This window comes from Podarcis erhardii (assembly GCF_964252035.2).
Source record: "Podarcis erhardii genome assembly, chromosome: 6".
In the NCBI taxonomy this organism is placed as follows: Eukaryota; Metazoa; Chordata; class Lepidosauria; order Squamata; family Lacertidae; genus Podarcis; species Podarcis erhardii.
The window spans coordinates 26,676,978-26,704,943 of NC_138510.1; the positions used below are offsets into that span (position 1 = coordinate 26,676,978).

The following is a 27,966-nucleotide window of genomic DNA, read 5'->3' on the forward strand; positions in this document are numbered from 1 at the left end:
ATCACTTTGGGAGAATGGGACCATTAATTGGGGTTGAGTAAATTAGTGTGTGTGTGTTTTTGGTCATTGTCACTTTCAGGTGTGTTCATCCAAAATTAAGACTAGGACCTGGGGGACCAGAGTTCAAATCCCCATTCGACGATGAAGCCTACTGGGTGAATATGAGCCAGCCACTGCCTCTCAGCCTAACCTACCTCACAGGGTTGTTGTTGGAGATTAAATTAGGAGGGGGGGGACCATGTACATTACCTTGAACTCCTTGGAGAAAAAGTAGGATATAAATCCAATGCAAAATGTGATAAATAAATCTATTCTGCCTCATTTCTGCATTAATCTGTTAATAGTAATTATTACTATTACTATTACTATTACTAATTGTTTTTAAAATCTGCATCTAGGTCTACATACATTTGAGTGTTTTGATCTCTCTAAACATGCACATTTGTAAATGTATTTCCATACTTTTTAAAAGCCAAAATGTTGCAACATTTGAGAAGTACAAAACCTGGAGGATAAGTGGGTTACAGTCTGTACTGTTGTCTGGCAAATCCTGATCAGGTCAAGTCATATCAGAATTCATAGAGATTTTATTCTTCAGTTGTAATACCTTGGTTTCTGCAACACAAGTAACATTTGACTGCTGTGTAAGCATTCAACATGCTCTCCTCTAATTTAAAAATGTTCTTACTATGTATACTGGAACTGCATTATTTAATTAATCAAATTCATACCCCATTTTCCTCCAAGGAGCTCTACCCCTGCTCTTCACAACAACCCTGTGAGGTAGGATAGGCTGAGTAGAAAGTGAATGGCTGATGGTCAGCGGGCTTTCATGGCTGAGCTAGGATTTAACCCTTGGTCTCCCAGGCCCTGGTCTAACACCTTAATCACTTCACCATAATAATATGTTGTGGTTCGAGGACCCGATCCCCGCGTAGTGGAATGAAAACACATGGACACGTGATGTAAGGTTAATGGGCAAGAAAAGGCCACAACTTTATTGATTACAGCAAGTGAAAAGGTATTGGCTTAGGCATTGGATCATGTCAGTTGACTCCACCCACTCGGAGAGGGGTGAGTCTAAAAGCGGGGTTTATTCACCAGTAGGTGGAGTCTGTTGATGCTAATCCAACTATAAGCTCACCCCTGATGTCACCGAGGGTCGTGCCATGGCCTCCCGCCACACAGGCATCGGACAGAATACACAACCGCCGGATTCCCTTAACAGAATACCCAAAATTGAAGGCGTAGGCGATGGCCACACCTAGCCCTTCCACACATCACAAACACATTATTCTATTGCCTAACCTACCCACCAATACCACAAAAGTTGTGACAATTGCTATGAGGTAGGCGAAAAAACCACAAAGCCTAATGCCAAATGGAAAAATTCCTACCAGCCCCCACCCGGAGAACCAGGGTGACCAACCTAAGGTCCATAGCAAGGCCAAGAGAAAAACTGAAACCCTGAGCTCTAAGGAAGTGGAGGGTGGGTGACTCGCAACGGGACGGCGAAAAGTGAGGGCCGCGTGGCTGGCACAGCAGCGAGTTAAGCTGCAGTCCACGCCCCTTCCAAGGCACCTGGTTGGGCACTTGCCCGTGGGTGTGGTGCGCCAGCCAGGTGAGGGGGTGGGCAGGGGGCTAACGCCCCCTGCTTGAGGCGGAGCTCGGCTCCTGCCCACAACCCCTCCCCTCATTTGCAGGAGGAGAGGCTTAGTGTTAATATGCTAGCACCTCAGTGGCTAGGGCCAAATACTGCTGGCTTGCATGTGGCTCCAGTACAGTGATGCCTCGCAAGACGAAGTTAATCTGTTCCGTGAGGCTCTTAGTATAGCGGTTTTTTCGTCTTGCGAAGCAAGCCCATTGACAGCTTAGCGGATTAGTGCTATTAGCAGTTTAGCAGCTTTTAGCGGATCAGCTGATAAGCGGCTTATCAGCGGATCAGCTGATAAGTGGCTTAGGGCTTAGGAAAAGGGGGGGGGAGGGAAAAAACTCCACAGGAACTTGCAAGACATTTTCGTCTTGCAAAGCAAGCCCATAGGGAAATTCGTTTTGCGAAGCGCCTCCAAAACGGAAAACCCTTTCGTCTAGCGGGTTTTCCGTCTTGCGAGGCGTTCGTCTTGCGGGGCACCACTGTACATATGGGGAAACCATTTTTAAAAGATGGGAGTTTCATGGCATGCTTACACAAGTAGCGATTTAGCTGTGGCTCACTCATATCACATGTAAATCAGGCCAAACTTTGCCTTAGGCATTGCCTGCAAGAGAAAAGGGTTAGGGTTATTATGGTTTGTTGTAGTTTCTCTTTTACAGCTTGCTTTTAATGCTGTTATGTTAAAAATTCGAATAAAAAATAATTACAGGGGGTGGAGCTCAATGGAATGCATTGAACTGTGTAACTGTGATAGGTGCTTTCATTTTTCCTTGGCAGTAATTTTTTTTTAATCTATTTATAAATTAATCATCTTCCACACGCATGACTCAAGAAGGTGCACAGAATGCAATAAAACAGCTAAAAAGCAGTTTAAAACAATGCCAAAGCAACAACAGATAAATTTTAAAACATCACAAAGTATACACCCATGGCAGAGACCTATTCATGCTGCTGGCAAAGCTTGTTGGAACTAAAATGTCTTCAGTTGTTTCTGGAAAATGCAGACAGTGGGTGCATGTCATATCTCAACAGGTATCTTTGAAACTTCAGGGAGAAGCTCTCTTGCAGACCACAGTGACTTACCAAGTGTATTAGGGATAAGGTAGTCTCTCAAGTAACTTGGTCTTAAGCTACATAGCATCTTATGTGCTAGTATAAAAACCTTGAACTCAGCCAATGCAGATCCCATAAGCAAGGTGTTTTGATGCTGGTGGTAGCTTGCCCCCACAAGCAACCTTGCTACTGTGTTCTGCAGCTTCTAGAACCACCAAGGGTAGCCCCACACAGAGTTGCTTAGTTGTTTAGTCGTGTCTGACTCTTCATGACCCCATGGACCAGAGCACGCCAGGCACTCCTGTCTTCCATTGCCTCCCGCAGTTTGGTCAAACTCATGCTGGTAGCTTCGAGAACACTGTCCAACCATCTCGTCCTCTGTCGTCCCCTTCTCTTTGTGCCCTCAATCTTTCCCAACACCAGGGTCTTTTCCAGGGAGTCTTCTCTTCTCAGGAGGTGGCCAAAGTCTTGGAGCCTCAGCTTCACGATCTGTCCTTCCAGTGAGCACTCAGGCCTGATTTCCTTCAGAATGGATAGGTATGATCTTCTTGCAGTCCATGGGACTCTCAAGAGTCTCCTCCAGTAGTAATCCAACCTTGACATTATCAATGAATGGACAACTGTGGCTGAATTTCATCTCAGCGAGATGCGTATATGTCAACTCAGCTTTCTCCAAGTTTTTTCATTAAATCCATGACATATCTGTTATTTTGGGGTTGAAGTTATATGAATATGGCAGCTACATCCAGTGCTTTTTTCTGGGGGGACGCAGAGTTAAAATGAGAGTACCCCTAAACATTTTTTTAAATAGAAAAAAAAGTACTGGCTACATCCGAGTAGGTGCCAACATTCTGGACATTCTTAAACTGAAAGATTCAAGGGACAGTGATTCTCATTGTAAGTAGGTATAAGAAAAGAGAAAAATATTCATATGCACCCCCCCCCCCAAAAAAGACAGGAGGATCTTGAGGTCAATACACCACCACTTTCTTAACTATATGAGGGGAATACATTTCTTCACTTTATTCCTGCTGTGTGAGAAATGCATGGAATAGAGGAATTTGTGAGAGGAATTAGGAAAGAGGCCTAGGGCACAGTTGATGCACAGTCAGGCAGCAGCTGGCCGCTAGGCAGTCTTATTGCCTCTCCAGCCCACCTCATGGCTCCCCACACAACCCTTTCAGCTGTGAGGCTGATTTGGATTGTACCCGGCTCTCATTTTGTTCTTCAGTAGTTTGGAACCGATGGACTTAATGTACCAGTCACTCAGGCTCTGCCGTTAAAACTGCATTCGACATTAGGCTTCGTTTTTTAAATGGATTTCATCAACATAATTATTACACAGCTTTATTACAGTAATAAAGTAACTCCAGGGGGCCTCTACCGGGGAGGTAATTGCAGGAACCAAGGCACTCTTAACGTCGGCACATTCTCTCTGGCGGCCTTCCTGTGTTCACACTCCGTAGTGTACTTCTGTGTTTCACTGTGCTGGCATAAGAACTTACTGCTTCCCATACTGCGGAGGCCCTTCATGTAGAAATTCAAACACCTCACAAAAACACACACACAGTTGTTTGAATCGCAGTCTTATAAAGGGATGACACACTAGACATTTTGCCCTACTTTTGTTTTAGAAAGGAGTCACTTCCATTTTATTTTATTTTATTTATTTTTTTGCAGACAGTGCTGTAAGCAGTCTTTTGTACACGGGGGTGAGGGGGGATGTCCTTAGAATTTCAAGTACCTAGAGCAATTAATTTTCCTTCTTCCCCTACTCCTTTAGCCAGGTAGCTTAAAAAAACTATTTGTACAAAGCCTTTGAGATAATACTTGACAGGGAATACACATAATCCCGTGTGAATTATCTCCCCTACCCTTGGCCAATTTCAGGTGTTCTTGGAATCTAGGCAGGAAAATAGTTTTCATTGATTTTTTTTTTAAATCCTAAATGTAGCACAAGGCCTCAGAGTCACTTACGTTCAAAGTAGTAGCTGTCAGTGGATGACATGGTGGGCCAATGGCATGGGGCATCTCTGTTGACAGAGGTGTCACTGCTGCTTACCTGGAAGGGACAGTGAGGTTGTGGCTGGGCTGGCACACCAGCGGAAACAACGCATTGCTCATGCCAGTGTGTCCACAGAGGCGCAACTTTGTCAGCACCCTGCCCCATGCCTGTACCATCCAGCTGTAATCTCCAGGAAGATACTCCATACACACATCAATAAGCCTTGAAATAAGCCTTCTATTAGCTGCAATTGAAGATTCCTCTCAAGTGTAATTGTGGTGGTGACATATTTGTTGGCTGTCCGGGGAGGGGAGGCGGGTCACAGCTAGCCAAGGAAGTCACTCTCTTCTCAGAGGATGCTCTCAGGTTTCGGAATTCCTTCCCTAGAGAAGCTTAGACTAGCTCCCTCTTTGTTGTGAGTCCCAGTTTTGGTGGAAAGGCAGAATATAAATAAAGAAAACCATCAGCATTTCTCCCTCCCCAACAGTAATTCCCCTCAGATAGTGCCTGTGCCACAATTAGACCTAAATAAAATTCCTCCCATTGCTATAATGGAAGGCTTCCTGGGGGCAGGGAACTCCTGGTCTAGGGGAAGACCTCTGTGGGGCCTTAGGTATGTGTGAGCACCATGTTAGCAAGCTATGTGGTCTCTTACGATCTCAGGCAACTACCACAAAATGGAGACTGAACTGGGGAGGGATAAATGACAAGAATCTAGGGCAGGGGTTGGCAAACCAAGGTCTGAGGGTCAGATCAGGCCCAATTGCCTTCAGGATCTGGTCTGCAGACTGTCCGTGGATTGGCGTGGGGATTCTGTTCGTTCGGGCTGTGCCATATTTTTTTCTGCACCATTCCATTCCCCCCCGCTCCCTCACACACATTGTGGTGGCGCCTCCTCCTCCCCTCCTCCTGGCTTCTCCCGCCCTGCCTAGAGGAGGAAGGGGGCTGGGCTGAGCTGGCTGAGCACCGTTTTAAGCAGCCCCTCTCCAGAGCTAGCCCTTTCGCACCACGCATCTTCCCTCTGCCGCCACCGCCCTGATGCTCCTGTGGGCCAGAGAGCAGAGCGGACGAGCTCGTTCTGCCTACCCATGAGAAGCAGCGGCAGTGGTGGCGGCGGTGGCGGTGGCAGCAGCCCCTGGGGGACTACTTGCCCCCTCACGTCTTCTTCCAACTCTCTCCCCCCCCCCGGTGCTGCTTCTCTGGCCCACCACAAGGTCTGAGGGACAATGGACCAGCCTGCAGCTAAATTTTTTTGCCGACCCCTGATCTAGGGGCTGTAACTATCCCCATGCTGTATGACACCAGTTGCTTGCATTTTTTCATAAAATTTCACCAACTATATCTGCTCTGAACAATTAGCTCTTTTCAAATATTTGTCTTCTTTCCCCCCACTGAGAGACGGCAGCTTAAAAGTATGAGGCTTGGCCCACCCTGATTTCTGCAGAATTAAAATGGGAGATTAGCAGTATGTTAACAGAAGAGATGTGTTTCACTCCAGGTTTCTTAATAAATTGGATATCCTTCTTGGTAGAGGTAAATTAACTAGAGTTGTTAGGGTAATTAAAAGATGGCACAAATTTGACACCTGTCATGAATACAAGTCCACAAAGCCAGAAGCTGCAATTAATTCTTGAATTAAATTATATTTAATCTAATACCCTTAAGGGGGAAATCTTGACATAGGTTAACTATACTTGTATGTGTTACCTTTCAGCTGTCCTATTTTTAGAAACCTGAGCTCTCATGGTGATAGAATACACTTTGGGTTATGTGCATTAAAATAAAAAATAAAAAATCCTGCAGCTTGACATTTCACAACATCACTAAATTGGAAGGAGAGGGTATGTGAACTTTTCATCTTCTGTAACTCCTAATGATCCACGAACTTGCATCTGAAACTACAGTATTACACCATACATTCCTGTCCTGGGAATAAAGTACTTATAATTGGATTCTCGCTACACATTAGATCACACTTTTTGAAAGGTGTTTCAATTTTTGCTGGCCTAACGTGGTCTTGAATATGAAGTTATACATGGGAGGATATGCTTTTCTGTACCGTGGGAAGAGACATGCAGTCTCAGTGCTGAATTAAATTTTGCAGGGAAATGAAGACTGCAGGCAAGATCACACAGGGAACTATCTGGAGATGTGCAAAACTTTCCTATTATTTCCGCAGATGGTTCTACTTTGCTAAAAAGTGCATTGCACATTCAGCACATTGATTCACAAAAGCTGAAATGCAATTTTTATTTTATTTTATTTTATTTTTTTGCAGCAGTAGAGTTTTCTAAAATGTTGCCTTCCATGTTACTTCCAATCTGTGACTTTCAAATCTGAAAGTCACAAAAACCTGATTTTGATTGTGTAGGGTTTCTGCGCTGGAAGTTAGTGGTTAGCTTTGCATTTATTTTCAGTATGCCAAGTTCTTGGTTATTACTTTTCTAATACTCCAATTCAGTGTGCTGGCTGGCTTGTTGTGGCTTTACTAGATTGCCATACTGATTGGTCTGCTATTTGGCAAGCCCCAAATAGAGATCCATTGAAAAAGCTCTTTCCCTGAGGCACATTTGATAGTGCTGCTGAAGGGGCCTACTCTGTGACTGTGGAACTCCCTGCCTAGGGGGTTCTGCTTCCCCTTTGCTGGATTCCCCTTTGCTGTCCTTAAGATTTATTGTTCCACAGCTATTTATTTTATCTGCTTATGGTGTGCTGATATTTCATATGTCTTTCATCATCTGTCTGTACTTTTTTGTTTTTAACGTACATTTTGATTGTGTTTAAATATGTTTTCATATTTGCATCATTAACTCTGATATATATTGTTAGCTTGGGCATTTTTCAGCTGGAAAGTGGGATAAATAACCACTTTTTAAAATGAATAAATAGTGTATCTGTTTTGGCTTTATATTTCAAATGAACAAACATGAACCAGGCAGAGGGCCTTCTTGGTAGTGCCGCCCGCCCTACTGAATGCCCTACCATGAAATGTCAAGGAAATAAACAACTACCTGACTTTTAGAAGACATCTGAAGGCAACCCTGTAAATGTTTTACCATTTTTATGTGCTTTAAGCTGCCCAGAGTGGCTGGCGAAACCCAACCAGATGGGTGGGGTATAAATAATAATAATAGCCTTCCTTGGAGTCCCAGTTACTGCTCATGGGGAATGCATGGAGCTAGGTAGCTGTGCAATAACTTTCCCCCTTTATGGGTTTTTGATGAGTCTCCTGGGCTCCTTTGTGAGAAAGAGCAGTATATAAATTTAATAAATAATAGGTATCTAAACTTAACATGGGGAAAAAAACATATGCCCAATCCAACCTATGGGAGAAGGCTCAACCTGGCTCTGAGTCAGAAAGGCTGAATTTGTTGGTTTTGATTTCTTTCAGTTTCTCATTTTCACAGTCTTAAGTTCAGTTCTTCACACTTCCATATCAGTTTATAAGGTGTGGTTTGTTTTTTTTGTTTGTTTGTTTATATATTAAATCAAATTAATACAGTTTCCACAAAAATACATATACATAGCATTAAAATCAAAATGACATTATAATCTTAAAAACAAAATAAAAAATTCCTTCCAGTAGATCTACAGCAAACCTTTTTAGAACTAAAATACCCAGCAGATGAAGTTAGACAACAGATCAACAGAGCCAGACTGATACCCAGAGAGAACTTGCTGCAAGACAGACCCAAAAAAGAAAATAACAGATCACCTCTAGTCATCACATACAGCTCCCAAGTTAAAACAGTACAACGCATCATCAGAGATCTACAACCTCTCCTGGACAATGACAGTTCTCTTTCTCAAGCTCTGGGAGGAAGACCTTTCATTGCCTCCAGACAGCCCCCCAATCTTAAACAACTCCTAACCCACAATAATACTATAACCAGACTTAACACGGACACTGGCACCAGAGCCTGCAATAAACCCAGATGCCAACTTTGCTGCCACATACACCCGGACAACACCATTACTGGCCCCAACAACATCACACATACCATCTCGGGACTATTTAATTGCTCATCGTCTAACATTGTGTATGCCATAAAATGCCAACAGTGTCCTTCAGCTCTCTATATTGGACAAACAGGCCAGACCTTACGCCAAAGAATAAACGGACATAAATCCGACATCAGGAACCACAAGACAGAAAAACCAGTAGGAGAACACTTCAATCTCCCAGGACATTCTATACAAGATCTCAAAGTAGCTGTTCTATTACAAAGGAATTTCAGAAATAGACTGGAAAGAGAAGCTGCTGAATTGCAACTTATCACCAAACTTAAAACTATGGAGAGACCTGGTTTGAACAAAGACATTGGATTCTTATCTCATTATACATGACAAAGCCATTTTTCACCTTCTCACCCCTTGCTTTTTCCTGTTAGACCTATTGCAGTCGTTAAGAGTCGTCAACAGGCTCATCGCAGCTATCTGCCAATCACCCATTCCCACCACCCTTCTGAGTAATACCCCTCCCCACCTTCTCACTATATAGAAAGGTCCGGTGACTTCTGTTTCAGTGTATCTGAAGAAGTGTGCATGCACACGAAAGCTCATACCTAGAACTAACTCAGTTGGTCTTCAAGGTGCTACTGGAAGGAATTTTTTTATTTTGTTTTGACCATGGCACACCAACACGGCTACCTATCTGTAACTGGAATTATAATCTTAGTTCATAAATATTTTTTTAAAAAGCATGCCCTTATGAAACTTCACCAACATTTTTGATATGCACATATTTGTATGCATTTTTACCTAAAATGCACATTTTTGCAAAGCAATTTACCCATCAAAAATTCTATTTTCACTAACATGAGCATATTTGTAAACACTTTATCCTACCGAATGCATTTTTGTACATATTTCTTATACAAATACACATCTTTGTACACATTTGTAAACATGGATTTTGTACACATTGTACTTGGCTGGAGCACGGCATTGCAAAATTCAGAGAAGTGTGAATTTCAAAGGATAAATACTTTTCTGTTCATATATATATATTTAGAAAGGGCAAATTAGGTAGGCTCACTGAATCTGAATCAGGTGTCTCCCCCATCCCTATGTATGACACCAGTCAGGTAAAACCAGGAGGTATGTGGAATGGGCTGCGTGCAGATAGAAAAACGTTTCTGGCCTGTATCATTCCGTTAAATTTGTTAAATGCAGATTTTGCTTTATTTTCATGGATTGTCTAAATGATCTTTTGATTCTCTCCCCCCCACCGCGCTTAAATTTAAGGAGCCTACCAGCAGACAGTTTGCATGGGACAGCAGTTGAGCCATGCAAAGCACTGCAAATGCCTCTTTGACACTTCTATATAGATACGTGGAAGAAGAATAAAATATTCTAATGATCCGAATGATGAGATTGCAGCCATGAAACATGGTCAGAATTAGCTTGATGATCCTGGCTTTAGATTACCTGCAATTTGTTAGGAGCCTCAGTTGGCCAGGGACAATTCTGAAGAGCAAGCTCAGCAGAATGATCTGCTGTGATAGATGAGGTGCAAGTAACAATTTTTATGCCTTCTGCTTGTAAGGTTAAGAGTTGCAATTGTGGCAGAGAGAATTGGAATCATCGGGTGGGAGTGAGGAGAGAGAAAAAACAGCCAGAGTAGTTGAACTCGAGCAGGTTTCTGCAAAGCAGACAAGAATCTGAATTGTTGTATCCTCCTCTGGCCATCAACAATACAAATGTTTCCAACAAAAGTTATCCGGTTGTTGTTTTTTATCCTTGCTTTCATGGCACTTCCATTTTTTTTTGATGTCTCTATGGAGGTACTAGACATTTTTTTGTTGCTGCTGTTAATGTTACAAGGTGTCTATTTCTTTTTCTGTATCCCACCTGCTGTCCTTGCTTTTAATAGCTAGCTTCAGATAGCAAGAACAGCTGGGGCTTTATATGTGTGCCATGGATCAGGTATTTTAAATCTGAGATCTGCAGCTGTGTATTTGTAAATAGAAAAGGAGGCTAAACAGATTACCTCTGTGAGCTTGGAAGAAGCCTCATCAAGTCAGGATTGTTCTGCCTGTTTGTGATGTTTTGTACAGGATGTCCAGTGAGCAGACTCCTTAAAATCCTGGCAAACTACGGTTGGTATGATGAGCAAATGTTTCTGACATCACTCATAAGATACATAAGATAAGAAGAACATAAGAATGGCCTACTGGAATGGGCCAAGAATACATATACAGTGGTACCTTGGTTCTCAAACACCTTGGTTCCCAAATGCCGAAAACCAGAAGTGTTCTGGTTTTCAAATGTTTTTCAGAAGCTGAACATCCAATGCAGCTGTTGGCTATTGTTTCTGGGGAACCTGCACCAATCAGAAGCTGCGCCTTGGTTTTTGAACATTTCGGAAGTTAAACGGACTTCTGGAATGGATTACGTTTAGTGCTTTTGTTTTTGCTATTTAATCTGTGTTTTTGTTTTTGAGGCTTTTTTGGTTAATTTGTTTTTATGACTGTGTTGAGCCCAGTTCAGTTACTGATTGATTGATTGATTGATTGTGTGACTGCAGAAATGGATAAAAGCCCCCTATCCAAACAATGACTATCATGAGTGCAGGTAAAGAAAAATAATTAATTTTTATTTTTATCATCTACAATACTGTCATTTATTCTATAGTATTGCTTTCATTTTATGGATCAATGGTCTCATTAGATAGTAAAATTCATGTTGAATGGCTGTTTTAAAATTTGTTTTTAAAACTCTGGAAGGGATTAATCCATTTTGCATTACTTTCTATGGGAAAGAGTGCCTTGGTTTTGGAACACTTTGGTTTTGGAATGGAATTCCGGAACGGATTAAGTTCCACTGTAGTTCCACTGTAGTATACTTAATCTGGAACGGATTAAGTACCACTGTAGTATTCTCAGAGTGGCCATCCATATGCCTGCGGGAAACTTGCAAGCAGGGCCTGAGCCCAAGAGCACTCTCCCTTCCTGCAGTTTCCAGCAAGTGGTATTCAAAAGCATTACTGCCACTAACTGTAGAGGCAGAGCATAGCCATCATGGCTGGTAGCTACTGAGATCCTCCTCCATGAATTTGTCCAATGCTCTTTTTAAGCCATTCATGATGCAGAAGGGAAGCGGCTTGGGGAGGTCTCAGAATCTAGGTAGACAGGATTGTTCTTGGCTACAACTCATGGCTAGCCAAGGGAGAACTTGACCATCAGTCCAGGTTTAGATGACACACTAAGCCAAACCTTGGCTTAGATTAGAATGGTCTGGGAGTGAAAGGAAAAAAAAGCTCCTCCTCTGTATGTTTGGGAGGTCCTAGTAAGCCATACTTTGTTGTTTGAATGCAGTTGGCCCGTACTATATCTTTAAAACATAACAGAAAAGTAGAGGAGCACCCCCCCCCACACACACAAAAGGTGAAAAATAATATAGATTGGAAACCTCAACAAAGAGAGAATCTGCTTGCTAAAGATCTGCTATCATCTTTTTGTTGTCATAAATTATTTCCCTGAGGAGCAGCTTCAAGCTCAAAATAAACTGGAATCTGGAAATGTAGAATAAATAGTGGTTTAGCTGTGCAATTTCCTACTTTTCTGTGTTGTGTTGGATCAGTTGGTGCCACCCTCTCACAGGGGGTAATTTTTTTTAAGAAGCAGCAGTAGTTTCTCAAAGACAAGAGCATACTCTTACAAGCTTTGGTGGGAAAGCTTTTTTTCAGGTCAAGGGCCACACTTCCTTATGGGCCACATATTGGTGAACAGGAACAGGGGCACAAATGAGTAGAGTAATGGATATGACCCTAACCTTGTATAGTAGATTACAGTCCAGCCACCCAAAAGACAGCATCTCACATGCACACACACCATAACTCTATCCTTCATCCAAGCAAGTTAAGGGCATTATCACAGTTCAGCGCCCTGTTCCAGGCAGACAAAAACATTTGAGGAGGGCTTAGAGAAGGGCCAGTGGAAATCATGGCCTGCAAAGTGACAGTTGCCTATCCAGAGCCCCAAAGGCCACAGAGAGAGTCCTGGAGGGCTGCTTTTACAGCTTCCAAGTGTGCTTCTTGCCACCCAGTTTTATATTTTATTTATTACAATTACATACCACCTTTATATTCCAAGGCTCTCAAGGTGGTGTACATGATTCTCCTCCTCCCCATTTCCTCCTCACAACAAACCTTTGATGTAGGTTAGGCTAAGAGGGACACGGGTGGCGCTGTAGGTTAAGAGCCTAGGACTTGCCAATCAGAAGATCGGCGGTTCGAATCCCCGCGATGGGGTGAGCTCCCGTTGCTCAGTCCCTGCTCCTGCCAACCTAGCAGTTCAAAAGCACCTCAAATTGCAAGTAGATAAATAGGTACCGCTCTGGCGGGAAGGTAAACGGCATTTCCGTGCACTGCTCTCGTTTGCCAGAAGCGGCTTAGTCATGCTGGGCACATGACCCGGAAGCTGTACGCCGGCTCCCTCAGCCAGTAAAGTGAGATGAGCACCGCAACCCCAGAGTTGGTCACGACCTAATGGTCAGGGGCCCTTTTACCTTTACCTAGGCTAAGAGAGGGTGACTGGCCTAAGGTCACCCCATGAGCTTCATGGCTGAGTGAGGATTCAAACCATGCTCTCTCAAGTCCTAGTGCAACACTCTAAACATTATGCTACACACAAGGGGTTTCAAATAATTTTGCAGCCACAATTTAAATAAAGCCAGTCTCTTGAAAGCTCTAACCATCTCAGCGATGTGTCTCCAGGCTGTGTCTTCCTTCACCCACCGTGTGCCAGGTAGCTGTGACCTATATTTCTAGGTCTAGTAGCATCAGCTCACCATCAGTGCTTATTTAGCAATCTCTCAATACAACATAATTGCATCCCCGTAACATCATAAACAAGTTAGTCATCTGTGACCTGGAAACATTTATAGGCTATCAGCTTTATTAATAGAGGAAGGGAGCCCAGCATTCAACTCCCTCCCTTACTCTATTAAGCGTGTTGACACCGAAGACCCTGGAAAGACAACAGCTGGCAAGACATAATCAGTTCAAAGCCACATTGCTCTTTGCTTACTGAAACATGATGATGGCCACTAACCTGAAGATGTAATAGAGAATGTGTCCCTATATATGCTCCACAGTTAATGTAAATTTAATAGGATACTTTTTGATAAATACAGTTGAGGGTTGATGAATATTTACTGACCTTCAACAGCTGCAATGAATGCAGGCACCAACCTGTAGTCATCTCTTTTTTTGAAGGTTTATTACTTATTTACTTATAACACTGACCCTTCACCAAATGTTCCCAGGCTGGGAAAAGTATGCAATGAAACACCCTGAATTTTGTGTTTGTTATGTGCCATTAAATGATAATCGGCTAATAAAATGATTTGTGTTGGGAGTTTAACAATGAAACGTGCCTGACTCATGCATTAATGTGCTTAAGATAATCTGCACAGATGCAGTCGATGCTTGTGGTGATTAGTGCTGCTGGTTCTAAAATAAATGTGCATTTTTAAACCTAATTAATCCTAGGTTTTGGAAACTATTCAAAAGATGAATCGTTGGAATTTATCTTTCAGGACAAAGGTCCTAAAGCTTTTGAGTTCTTTAGCTTAAGTCATCCTGTTGGAGGTGCAGAGTAGACTTTCAAATAATAGCTCAACCATTATGCAGACTGCTCTATTTTCTGCCCTTTCCTCTTCTGTACTACCTGTGCTCTATCTACTCTTTGCAGTTTTCAAGAATATACAAGAGCTAGGCCAAGGAGCTTCAGTGTTCTGCTGTGAAAATACAATACAGAGTCATAATCACAACCTCAGAGCTAGAATGCCTGCAGAGAGTTTATAGAAGGAGTCAGGGAGGAGTTTATCACTTCTGTGCTGCTTCTGTCTGTGTTCTTCCTTTCCCAGAGAGGAAAGAAGGAAGGAAGGACAGCTCACTACCCAAGAGCTTTGCTATATATCAAGGCTAAGAAACCTCAGGCCCTGAAGTCAGATGTGGCCTTCCAAACCTACCTGGGCTGCAAGACCATCCTAGGCCACACTCCCATATTCCCAGGCCACACTCCTCACTGGTCCTGCTTTGTCACCATCTATGAGTGCTTGTTCCAGGTCTGAATGTGTCCTTGATTTCAGATAAGGTATCTTGCTTGCCCGGATGGGAAACAGAGGTGTCTCAATGCTTGTAAAGCTACTACAGAAAGTAATAGTCACAGTTGCTACACCTACTTTAGTTTCTTACCATGCCCACCCTGGGCATGTGGCCCCTGGAAGGTTTCCTAGAAAGGAACATAGTCCTCTGTCTATGTGAAACCCAGGGAGGAACTTGGTTCACATTGGAATGGCCTTGACTCCACAGTTATTGCAATTCCGAACAGGGTACCTCATGCTACAACCTGTGATGTGTTATGGGATTGGTTTCGTTTGTGCAGCCTTTGGTGAGGAGCAAGGTCCTTGTGGCTGTAACAGCCAACCATGTGCTCTCTTGACCCATATCTAAATTGAACAAAGCTTTTTATTGTTCATTTGAACCCATACCTGCCCTGTACCAGTATGCCAGATGTAGGGAGGGTGGTCATGGCTTCCCTAAAGCAGCCTCATGGACAAAATGAGGAAGCCTGACAGGCCAGAGTTTTCCCATACCTGTATTAGAAAATGGCATACTTCAGGTACTATGGTCATGAACGTCATAGTAATTTAAAGCTGAAAACCTGCACTTTGAACTGGGCCAACCAACAAATTGTCTAAGCATTGGAATCTAATGCTAATGTATCAGAACCTTTGAAAAATAACATCTGAGCAAATCTATGAGGTAGTTTAGGCTAAAATACTGGGTTGCCCCGGGCAAGTGACTCTGGAATGGACTGGTGGTTTGTTGGTTGGAACTGTTGCTTGCTGACCAGAAGGCAACAGTTTGGGATGGGTTGTTGGTCTGTAGGCATGACAATTTGGGTGTGAATGACCTTGGATTTACTTTCAGAGGGACCATGCCATTAGCACTCAACACCAAGGCACATCCTATAAACTGTAAAAGGTCCCAAGTTTCCAGGCAATTCCAGATAGCAGGTTATGGGAAAGACAACCTGGAGAGCTGGGTAAACAGTGTTGGACCAGACAGAGAGACAGCCTGACCTGGTATAAGGCAGCTTCTTGTATTAACTGAGGATTTCACTCTGATTTTCCCTTGACCAAACTAGTATACCATACTGTATCCGGAGGATGAGACACTAATTCACTATGTTGCAAGTTCAGGATGAAGCCCATATTCAGACATCTGTGACCTTAAATTTTTTGATATTTTATCATACCATACTTTTGACAAACTTTCCTAAATTATAATGCATAAAGATATATTCTAATCAGAATAAATAGCATTCCTTAAAACCTAAAACCTCCATTTGTGAGAAATAATGTATCACCTTCCTGTAGGTTAACTGCAAAAGAAATGTTAATATAGAAAGTACAGCTAAACCTTCTCTTTACTTTAATCCTGTATTGAGTGTTGAGTTACATTATTCTGAGAAATGACTAATACCTTAACTATAGGAAAGTAAATAAACCCTTAGAAATCTTCTTTCAGATAGGATTTTCAATAGTGAACTGTAAGAAAAAAATGTAAGCACAATAGTTTATCTTGTCTCTTCTGATATGAAACAAAAAATCTGCCCTAATAGACTTTCCAGTGCTGACCTTTAAAGGGAAAGATGGAACAGATGGAGCTACACAGCTGTGTACTAAATAATAATAATAATAACAATTATTATTTTAGCATTTTTGTTGTCTTCTGTCTTAAATGTGTGTTGCAGAGTTTATGCAACATTTTTAAGACAAGAGACAACAAAAACAGCAAACATGAATCTTATGAATATCAGAAACCATTTAGGGAATCCATTCTGAGACCTGCACAGCTTTCTGTTCATCATTGCTATTTTTCTAGAAAAAGAGATGTCGGTACTCACCGTGAAAGTTTCCCTTGTTCTCTTAGAATGAAATGGTGCCCATCTGAGAGGTGTCAGAACTAAGCTCTGGTGAGTTCTGGCTGAAAAAAGGCCCTGCTTTTATGGTGTTATAGCTGCCGGTTTTGTTTTTGTTGTTCTACATGCTTCCATTATGTTATCTTTACTCCACCAACATCCAAAAATGCTGCAGTCATCAAACCACTTTTCTTCTATTGCAAATATCTTGGCATTTGTGAAAGTTACAGAATGACTCCACAACACTCTCATTGTGTAGAAGGTGTTTTGTGAAATTTTCCACATCCAGCTGTTAGATTATCCTCTATTTCACGCCTTTCCCCCATCTTTTTGGACAGGAGGCCTGTCACTGCAGTCTCTAAAATAGTGGATAGCTCAGGCAGACACTGTGAACTTAAGTAGCTCCTGCCTCTATTCTCCTAATACTGCCTTTAAAAAAAAGGTAAAGGACCCCTGACAGTTAAGTCCAGTCACGAATGCCTCTGGGGTTGCGGCGCTCATCTCCCTTTACTGGCCAAGGGAGCTGACGTTTGTCCGCAGATAGTTTTTCCGGGTCATGTGGCCACCATGACTAAGCCGCTTCTGGGAAAACCAGAGCAGTGCATGAAAACTCCAGTTACCTTCCTGCCCGAGCGATACCTATTTATCTACTTGTACTTTGACAAGCTTTTGAACTGTTAGGTTGGCAGGAGCTGGGACTGAGCAATGAGAGCTCACCCCATCATTGGTGGCACTGTGGTCTAAACCACGGAGCCTAGGGCTTGCCGATCAGAAGTTCAGCGGTTCAAATACTGCCTTACTTCTCCTAATGTTGTAATATCTCATGAAGTGAGCATTCTGGTATACCAGAGCAGCTTTGTAGGGAAATGACCCTCACATGAGTAGAAGATGCCATCTACTTCCACTTGTGCAACAGGATGTTACTCTCCTCTCTTCTTCCCTGTAGCCTCTGATAACCATCTAGAAACCCTCAAAATCTGCTCCAAAGTGTTAGGACACACTCTGAAATAGTTTTGGGGGTGCATGGGGGACTTCAGGGGAGAGGAAAGACAAGTCCTATTGGGTGAGGAAAAGTCTGGACAACATTGGATTCTGCTCAAAGTAGACTGGCAACATATATATATATATATATATATATATATATGATCACTGAGAAGAGCATAAGAGAGAATAAATTCATCTGTCTCAGGAGACTATGGAGGAGTGTGCCTTTGGAGGTGAGATCAAATGGTTGGAAGGTTGCAACACCTGCTGTGGCTGTAGAGACCGATACAGGAGAGACATGTTTTGTTGCAGCTGGGACAGATGGGGAAGTGCCAAAGTCCTGCTGTAAAATGAAGTCTGGAGGAAGAATGGGGAGGCACACAATGCCAGATGCTTGAAGTCCAGTGTGAAGTTTCCACAGTCTGTGTTGATTTGGGGAACCATGTCATCAGCTGGTTTGGTCCACTGTGCTTCATTGAGTCCAGGGTCAACACAGCCGTCTACCATGAGATTTTGGAGCACTTCATGCTTCCTTCTGCAGACGAGCTTTATGGGGATGCTGACTTCATTTTCCAGCAGGACTTTGGCACCTGCCCACACTGCCAAAAGTACCAAAACCTGGTTCAATGCCCATGGGATTACTGTGCTTGACTGGCCAGCAAACTCGCCTGACCTGAACCCCATAGAGAATCTATGGGGCATTGCCAAGAGAAAGACGAGAGACATGAGACCGAGCAATGTAGAAGAGCTGAAGGCTGCTACTGAAGCATCCTGATCTTCCATAACACCTCAGCAGTGCCACAGGCTGATAGCATCCATGCCATGTCTGATAGCATCCTTGGAGTGCTCTGATGGTGTTTCCTGCTTGGCAGGGGGTTGGACTCGATGGCCCTTGTGGTCTCTTCCAACTCTATGATTCTATGATTCTATGTCACATTGAGGCAGTAATTGATGCAAAAGGGGCCCAAACCAAGTACTGAGTGCATATGCATGCTTCTACTTCTCAGAGGTCCTATATTGCTCTATTTGCAATCCTTGTTTTGCTGATTTCATTTAATATTCTAATTTTCTGAGATTTTTAATTTGGGGTTTTCATCAGCTGTATGCCATAATCATCACAATTGTAACAAATAAAGGCTTGACATATCTTGCTTTGCATGTCATGAGTCTATCTCATATATTAGTTTCACCTTTTATGTTGAATTACTGAAATAAATGAACTTTTCCACAATATTCTAATTTTCCGAGTTTCACCTGTATATATGCTGGGAAAATACAGTTTAATATGGGATTCTTGAGAGATACTTTATAGGTGGCTAGGCTCACTGGCTATCTAACAACAAAGGCATCTACATTTTAGAAACTTATATATCCACTTGATTTATATAAGACTAGAAGTGTTGCTTCCTGGTATAAATACATAAGAAATATGATAGCTGAGGCAAGAATATATTATTTACTTAATGTTTACTTACAAGACAAGAATTCTAGCAAGCAAAGTCAGATTATCTATACACTTCATCTTTGAATCCGATTTGATAAATTTTAAGAAAATGCCATATAAATCTTCAGTCTCTTGCAAAAGAACCGACTTTCCCAGGTTCTGGTGGTTTGCTGCTAGGATAATAAAAGAATGACTATTCAACTTTGGCTAGGCATCTTAAATCAAACGATGGAAAATACAAGCAGTTTGTCTACTGAACAAGAAAAATGCCTTGCAAGATAAACTGTGAGACTTCAGTAGGAAGGCCTGGGTTCAAATCACCACTGAGCCATGACGTGCACAGGGTTATCTCTAAGCTGAATTTACCTTCAGTTGCTGGAAAATGTGGGAGATGAGAGTGCTGTTGTCTGTTGGCAGGCCTCCCATGGACATCTGGTTGGTCACAGTGAGAGCAGGATGCTGGACTAAATTGGGTCCACTGGCCTGATCCAGAAGGACTAATCTTTTCTTCTTATGATTATTGTGAGTCTAAAATGAGAGGGAAACACCAAGATGAAGAATCTCGTGCTCTACCAACTGAACCTCTATCCATCTGCCATATATGCTACCTTCAGAGGAGGGGTGTAATGCATATTTAACAACTCTTAATACAAGAGAGACAAATGTGAATCCAGCAAATATGCCCCCTTACTGTATATCGTTGTTAATTATATGTCTTTGGTCAATAAGCCTCTTAAGTGAGTTCTCAGAAGATGACCTTGCGTGCCACGGAGAGAGTAAACCCCATAATAGGGATTTGGGGAGATCAAGCATGATTTTTTCTTTTCTTTTGCCAATCCTCTTGCATTTTTTGATTTAATTTAGCACGGATCATTATCAGGCAAAATATTTTTGCAAAGCTTATAGCTTATACAGTTGGAGAGTTTTTGTTTTTTGTTTAGCATAGATGCAATATCTTGATTTATTCAAAACTGTTATATGGGGGGGGGTGGAACCCAAAGACTATCTATAATATCAATTTATGGCAATGGACAGGTTTCTGTGACTGTTTCTATTTGCCATAGAAGTAAAGAGATTTGGTATCTGAAGCTGTGATGCTGCTTTTCAGCCTACAAATTGCACTTAATTTTTAATGTTTACATCAACGTGATTTTGTCCGTTTGAACCATATATCTTTTTCATTTCTGCTCCTTTAATTGTAAATAAAAAATGCCAAAAGAAGATTGTAACGAATTTTATCTTTTTGAGGCTTTTTAAATATGCATCATATTATAATGCCGAGTCTGCAAAATTATTATCCATGATAGAAATATATACTGTGAAATATATACCTTGTGTTAAAAGCTGAGATAATCAAGTGTTCCTTAAAGTGATGATTGGTGTGTTTATTTTGGATTACCTTTTGCAATTTGACACCACAATATCAGTGTTGGCTATCAAAGTACTGAACTGAATCTCCCACTAACAATCAGCAGAGGATGGGGCTATCCTTATGCTGCCACAAATATTGCTGTGCTGACCGAGAGAGCTGCAGGGTTTGGCTCAGTGGTTTTGATAATCCCCACTCTAAACTACTCACTGCGACCTTTCTCCTGATTGGCTTAGGGCTCCCATAAATGCTTTCCAGGGTTATGCTGAACAATCCACATTTTGGGCATTGAAATAGACACCATTCATTTCACATATCGGAGGCTGCTTCTCAAAACATCTGAATTTTTGGAGGAAAATTCAGTTTGAATATGTGAGTGCATAAGGACATATGCAGGCCCATTGTGGTCCAGCATCCTGTTCTCACAGTAGCCAATCAGAGGCCTACTGGTATACAGAGACGTACAGCCTCAAACAGTGGAGAAATGACACAGCCATCAAGGCTTGTTGCCATTTATAGACTTATCCTCCTTAAATTTGTATAATCCTCTTTTAAAGCCGCACAGGTTGGTAGCCATTGCTACAGCTTGTGGGAGCGATTTCAATGGTTTAACCAGAGTGACTTGATTTCATTTCAGCCTCTCCTCTGGAGACTAGCCAAAACTTCACATTCAGAAGCTGCTTGAGCTGAGTGAGGTCATTGGTCTAACTGCACTGACCCCAGGGGCTCTCTGGGGTTTTAGATATGGAGTGTCTCTCATTACTATCTGAAAATGCCAGGGATTGAAGTTGGGACCTTCTTCACACAAGGCAGATGCTATACCACTGAACTACAGCCCTTCCCCAGATTATTCAGGCTATTTTGTACTAGCCCTTGGTAGATGAAGCTTATCAGGTGTGAGGGAATTTTCACAAGTTAAGAGTTTTACAGAGTATCTTGTGTTGGTTATATCTGAAGGAGTGTCTCCACCCCCATCGTTCTACCCGGACACTGAGGTCCAGCGCTGAGGGCCTTCTGGCAGTTCCCTCACTGCGAGAAGCCAAGTTACAGGGAACCAAGGCAGAGGGCCTTCTCGGTAGTGGCGCCCGCCCTGTGGAACGCCCTCCCACCAGATGTCAAAGAGAAAAACAACTACCAGACTTTTAGAAGACATCTGAAGGCAGCCCTGTTTAGGGAAGCTTTTAATGTTTGATGCATTACTGTATTTTAATATTTTGTTGGAAGCTGCCCAGAGTGGCTCGGGAAGCCCGTCCAGATGGGCGGGGTATAAATATATTATTATTATTATTATTATTATTATTATTATTATTATTATTATTATTAATGTTTGGTTTATTAAAGTCTACTTTCCCACCTCATGCTGCAGAAATGTCAACAGCAGAACAATCCAACCCCCCTTTTTTTCATTGGGGTTTGGGTGGCTTCAGTCCTTTGCCAGACCCAGTCAGGCTCTTCCTGAGGAGTGATGCCAGCATCACTCTGCTGGCATTCAGCATCCTCTTATGGCTGCTGAAAGTGCAGGGAGATAGAAGTGCCTCTTGAAGGTATCTCACCATTGGAAAACCCCTAAACGGTGTTTTGGGATGGGAGGGGTCGATTAGTTAGATCCTGAAATGGCCATGCTGTCATCACTTTATGGTATGGGCCCTGATGCTCCACACCTTTTGCCCTGGTTGGCATGCTTGGCTGGGCTACAGATAAGCCCCACCCGGAAGTGGTGGGGTGAGGATTGCACATGAAATCATTACATCTGGGTTCTGATGGAACAACCATTTCCAACTTTTTTTTGAGCTCAGAACAGTCTATTTAAATCACCCTTTGGAGAAATATAATCAAATATGCAGTTTTGTGAAAGTGCTAGGACACAGCAGCTATGCAAAGGGTTCATTCTTAAATGGATCTTCATGGTGCCAATTAAAATTATAATTTAAGGCAAAGCTATCATAATTAATGGGCTTAGCATTAACCTAACAGAACCTTTATCATTCAACTGTTCAATTACTCTTGATCTGAATTTGTCATAAAATTTTAGGGTTTCAGGAAATCTTTGCTTCTATTAATTGCTACTGCAATGGCTTGTAAAGATATCCATTATCTTTTTCCAAGACATTTGCACTCGTTGGTATTGCTTTGACCTTCTTCCTTAATTGTGTGGTGTTGCATTGCAGTTCAGGGAAAGAGAGGCCAGGGGGTCCTTGCTTTCTGGAAAAATGCTTAGTTCTGTTCATGTTTTTCTCCATTTCATCCTTATATCCCTGTTAGTAGGTGTCCTTACCTTTCCTGAAAGGGCTTGGAGAGATGGCCAAAAGACAGAGGACCATGGGTGTAGGAAGTGGTACTAGTGGCAAGTGTGCTTAGGCCCACTGCAAATCAGATGTGCTCCACTGGCAAAACTAGCTAGTAATCAGAGACCTAGAGCCTCTATAATGTGGGTGGATAGTTCTTAACATGTTCTAAACTGTCAAACTTGGATTTAGCCCTTTTCTACTGAAAGGTCTGGTACAGATAATGGTTGCACTGATGCCTGTGAATAAAGGTTTGTGTGTGGAAGTAATTGAGCCCTAAATTAGGAATATTGGCGCAGTTACTGTCCTGCTAGAAAATGAATTTATAGATGAAGTGTTGTGCAACAACCCAATATTCACAGTGTAAAAGTTTCATTCTAGTCGATAAAAGCTTTAACCATAGTAAATCCGTTAGGGTTGTATCCAGCCATATCTGTGCATCAGCAAAACAGAATTTCACTCATGCATCAGATTGAGTCCTTTCCCCTCTTACTTGCGCCTCCCCTGTGTGTCCTTAACATCTGCTCTGGAAGGTTTAGGGGAACTCTCCAAAGGAGATTTTGGGAGGCATGGGGAGGAAGTGAAGTCCCTTTGCATGAGCAGTCTCATCTCATGTGCCATTGGATTTCAGTGGTTAGTCTTTAAGGTACTTTCTTGCCTTTCCAGCTGTGGATTAACACAGCAAGTGCCTGCTTGAGGATTGAGCTTGCCCTCAGCAGAGTTCCTTGTTAAATTGTGCGTGAACATATCAGACGATTCTTCAAACAACTCTTCTTTATTCAAATGCCAGAACAGAACTGAACTGAAGGGCTCAGTCAGCAACGTAACTGTTGCAACTTTCTAAAATTATCCAATCACTGAACGTCACTTTCGATCCTTCATTTGCATAACTATCTACAGTATCTCCCTGCTGGCCCAGGGTGAGAAATTCAGTACATAACATTCCTCCTGTAGAGTCCCTGGGATCAAGGTTGTACCTATCCCAGTTTTCCAAAAATGCAATGCCACAGAAAGTTTTTCAATGTTTTTGTGAAGGTAGTCATCTCCTCTCCAAAAAGTGCTGTGATGCTCCAGGTTCAATCTGCAGCATCTCCAGGCGTGATACCAAGCCTGGACATAACTACCTTTTTTAATCTTAGGTAGGGTGTTCCCTACATAGGTTTAGGTTTCTACCCAACAAAGTTATCCCATGAGTGCAGGGACTTCTTCTCGCACAATAGAGCTTCCCTCTCATTCCCCTCCTCTGCACAATTTAAAAGTAGTACCGTTTACCCAATGAGCCTAGCTTAATTTCTTCTCCTTTTCCAGTGCTCTTTCTTTAGAGAGTCCACGAGTTTTTGACATTGGATGACTTTATAAAACATTCTACTAATTGGATTTGTTAAAATAAATAAATCAAAAGCTAATTGGTACGTGCCCTGCCATTATTTTTGCTTACTGAATTAGATATAATGGCGTGAAGTCCTTTTTATCATATTTGTGCACTTATTTAAACACCCCCCTGGCGCACACTTCTGCAAATTCAATTATAGATTCAAAGAAAGCACTCAATTTATGCAAGGCTGGTTTACATTTAATCCAGGGGCAAGACTCAGTAACTGATGATAGGTCTGTTCAAAATTAATTAGGATCATTCAGAGGAACAGCAGCATTGTTACCAGCGCACAATGTAAAACAGGGGTTATTTCAGCCTTTGCTATAATGAGTCACAACTGCAAGCTTGTTGTGGGTCAAGGGAGCCTTTGTTTATTTGGGTTTCTCTTTCCGTGCTGGGAGGTCACTTGTTCTTTGTCTCGGCTTCATGTGGGACAGATTAATAAGAGGATTTCCAGAGGAGGGTGCAAACAATGCAGAGAAGCTGAATGTCTTCTTTGTTTGCATCAGTATTCACCCAGGAAAGTGTTGGGTGGGAACCCATGGCTGAGTTGCTTTGTTTCCTCCCCGCAGGAAGGGTGTCCAAAGAAGTAAGTCAGATGAAGGTGACATTCTGCAGCTTATCAACAAGTTGGAATTTAACATGGCAGATGGGAGAAAATGAAGGTCTTTGAACAAAAATATGTAACTTCCCTAAAAATTGCCTCTGTGCCAGAGGATTGGACAGTAGAGATATAGAGAGCATTTGCATAGGAGTGCCATTGAAAGCACCTTTGGGAGCAGGTTCAAGGAGAGCATGGCTGAATAGATGCAGCTCCCTGTTGACAGCCAAGGTGCCTCTGAATGCCAGTGTCTGGCAGAGAAGCAACAGGGAAGGGACATGGTCTTCATGGTTTGCTCATGGGCTGACCATTGTTAGATTCAGGCTGTTGGACTAGATGAATATTTGCTCTGATTCAACAAGACTCTTTTTGGTCTTGGGTGCCTTTAAGATGCTCGGAGCGGGTTTGGTTGTGACTTGACAGCTGCCCAGAAAAGTGGCCTTGGATTCATGAGGCGAAAAACACAGGAAAAGAACCATCCATCCATCTCCTGTTCTTCCTCCCTTCCTCCCATGTGTGTTGGTTCACGAGCAGAACAAACAGCCCTGTTCAAAAATCAGCACTTCCAGTTGGACAAAAACAATTCCGGGCAACACAAGGATTTGTTTTCAGGTGGATTGCTTCATCACATTCACAGAGTGCCCCGTGGGAGTTCATTTCCACCCATTTTCTGGCTAAGAGGGGTGGTGTTGATAACTTCCATTGGGGTTAACGGAAATGAGGCCATCTCTTCCCTCTCCCATATCACCCGTTTGGCAAGACGGCAACCAAGAAACAGCACACCTGCTGCTCCTGCAGCTCTGCTAGAGAAATTTACTCCAGACCCATCAGAAGCCATTTGTCAATTGTCAATTGTCAATTGTCAATTGAAATAAAGAATGGTCTTCATTTCTCCTTGGAACTAACATAAAAAAACAACAAAAAAACCAAAAAACCAAGACTTTTTCTTTTCTCGTTCATTTTTGTAAACTGTATCATTTTCTTTATATTTTCAAGCAACTCTCAACTACTTTATTTATCTGCTGCAAGAAATGTATCATCTGTCCTCCTTCCCTTCCAAAATAACACTCCAACTGCTCATATTATAAATGTTTCTTAGGGGTATTTGAGATGTCTAAATGCATCCGTTAGTTAAGTGGTTGGTAGGTAGGTTTGTACTTTATTTTTAAGACTGTATATTGACTTCTAACATTTTTCGTACCATGCTTGTTTGAAACCAATTGCACTGATAACCAATAGCTATGATAAATGTCCAAAATTGTAGGTAGCCTGTGAGTTGCTTTTGGTGGCGTGGGGCTTATACCTAAGTCCAGCTGCAACACATGAATGTACGATTTTGCAAGCAGAAACCTCTTAGGCTAGTGGAACAGGAGTGATGGATGACTTATTGCACCATCCAGTGTGTTACCAAAACCCTGATAGCATGTTTTCACTCAAAATTCGGCAAAGTGATGTCATCTAATTATATGCATGTGTACTTACTCTTTTCCTTGTTCTTGTGCATTATCTTAACCATAATGTTGTTGAGGAGCACTCATGCTGCCATAAGTAATTTTAGCAGCAGATGATAAATAATGCCGTAAAGAACATGATCTCCTCTGATCTAGCGGTCTTTAGGATAGCTTAATAATGGTGATCGCAATAAATATGTTGAATAATTATTTGAAGTGACATTTTCCCTGCAATAGTCTGAGCTTCTAGAGAAAGATGGGAGTCTTTCCATGTATGTGCATAAAATGCATTCTTCTTTATTAATTTCTTTTAAAATCTGTTAATCCTCTGAATGTGTCCAAAATCCAGATACTAGTGTCACTCCTTGTTAGCCCCAATTAATATGTGAACATTCTTCCATATTCTTTGCAGCTGTCTGCTTCATGAGATAATGATGCCCTTTATGTTATTTCTGTTTACTTGCTTTACATTGTGACATTGACAAGCAATTAAACATTGGCCCGTTGTAGAAGTGTTTAATTACATTGTTAAAACAATTTACACCCCAGGGAACTCAGCCAGAGAACTCAGCCTTAGGGGGAATATTCAAGGTGGGACTTGGTATGAAACGGGTTCTTAGAAATCCATTTGACAAGTAATTATTTTAATAGTACATTAGAACTTTGTGAGCAGAATGGACAATGCTTATGTGTTTCTGCATATTAACGTGGAAGGCACAAAAGTTTCTGTATGAGACAGTTGGGCCCTCTTTGCATAAAAAACCCTGACGTTCCTGTTCTCAGCTCCTGACAATTACAACATTTTTTAATCTGGTCTTGAGAAATCTCATTTTGCCTCACCTTCCTCTGCTGTTGTTGATAAAATAATCTTTGATTGCTTATTTCAGTTTCATTATCCTTGCAATTTTCCTTCAATTTATGGAGCTATTATTGCTTGTTTTGTTTTGTTACTTTTTACATTTTCATAGAATCATAGAATTAGAAGGAATCCCGAGGGTCTTGTAGTCCAACCCCCTGCCATGCAGGAATTTGTTTTGTTAAATATCTATTTATCTATTGTCGCATCTCCCTATCAGTTCTTAGGGGAAAAAGGCAGGATCAGGTCCTGCTGTTGCTTTTTCAGGGGTTACTCTAGATGTGGTGAAGCAATTGTTTGAATGCTTTGCCCAGTGGCCTATCAGCAGAAGCCACACAGAACATCCTCATTTGATGCAGTGGGGTACGTGGGTCAATGAAAAGCATTCATGTGGCCTATCCTTCATGAATCATTTCAAAATTCTCTTTTTGCTTTCTTCCAAAGAAGTCAGGTATGTTATTCAAGAAGCATTCCCCCAAAATGATCTTGACATTTTGCTTTCATTGAAATTTGGTTACAACTCTTAAAAATTAGCCCACAAAAGTAGCCACGCATAAAGATGCTTAATTACCTATCTATATTTGGAAGTCATCTAGAGTGCTTAATTAATTTAGCTTTGGGCAATCTTCATAAGGAGAAGTGAAAGCAGGAACTAGTCCCCCCCCCCAGTAGTTAGAAGAAGAATATGGGATGGGGGGCAGATAGTGACTGTTTGAGTAAGTCATCACCAGGCATTTGTGTTTTTATTTCCTTGCAATGTTTTTAAAATGAAGCAGATCGTGAATACTGGACAGAAAGACACTAAACCCTTGTGCTGACCCTCTCTTGTCTAACACTGAACCACTCCAGTTTAGTTACACTGTATTTAGTTTCGTTACACAAGTTACACTGAATTTATGAGGGTACGTACGTGGAGAATGTGGCTTATAGGGAGGAATAGAAGTCAAATAGCA

At 42.0% G+C, this 27,966-nt stretch overlaps 1 protein-coding gene across 17 annotated transcripts in view; it reads left to right on the forward strand.

Moving 5' to 3' along the window:
- PTPRT (protein tyrosine phosphatase receptor type T) overlaps positions 1-27,966 on the forward strand; it is a 621,336-nt gene that overhangs the window by 155,782 nt on the left and 437,588 nt on the right. The gene's annotated exons all lie outside the window — the stretch shown is intronic.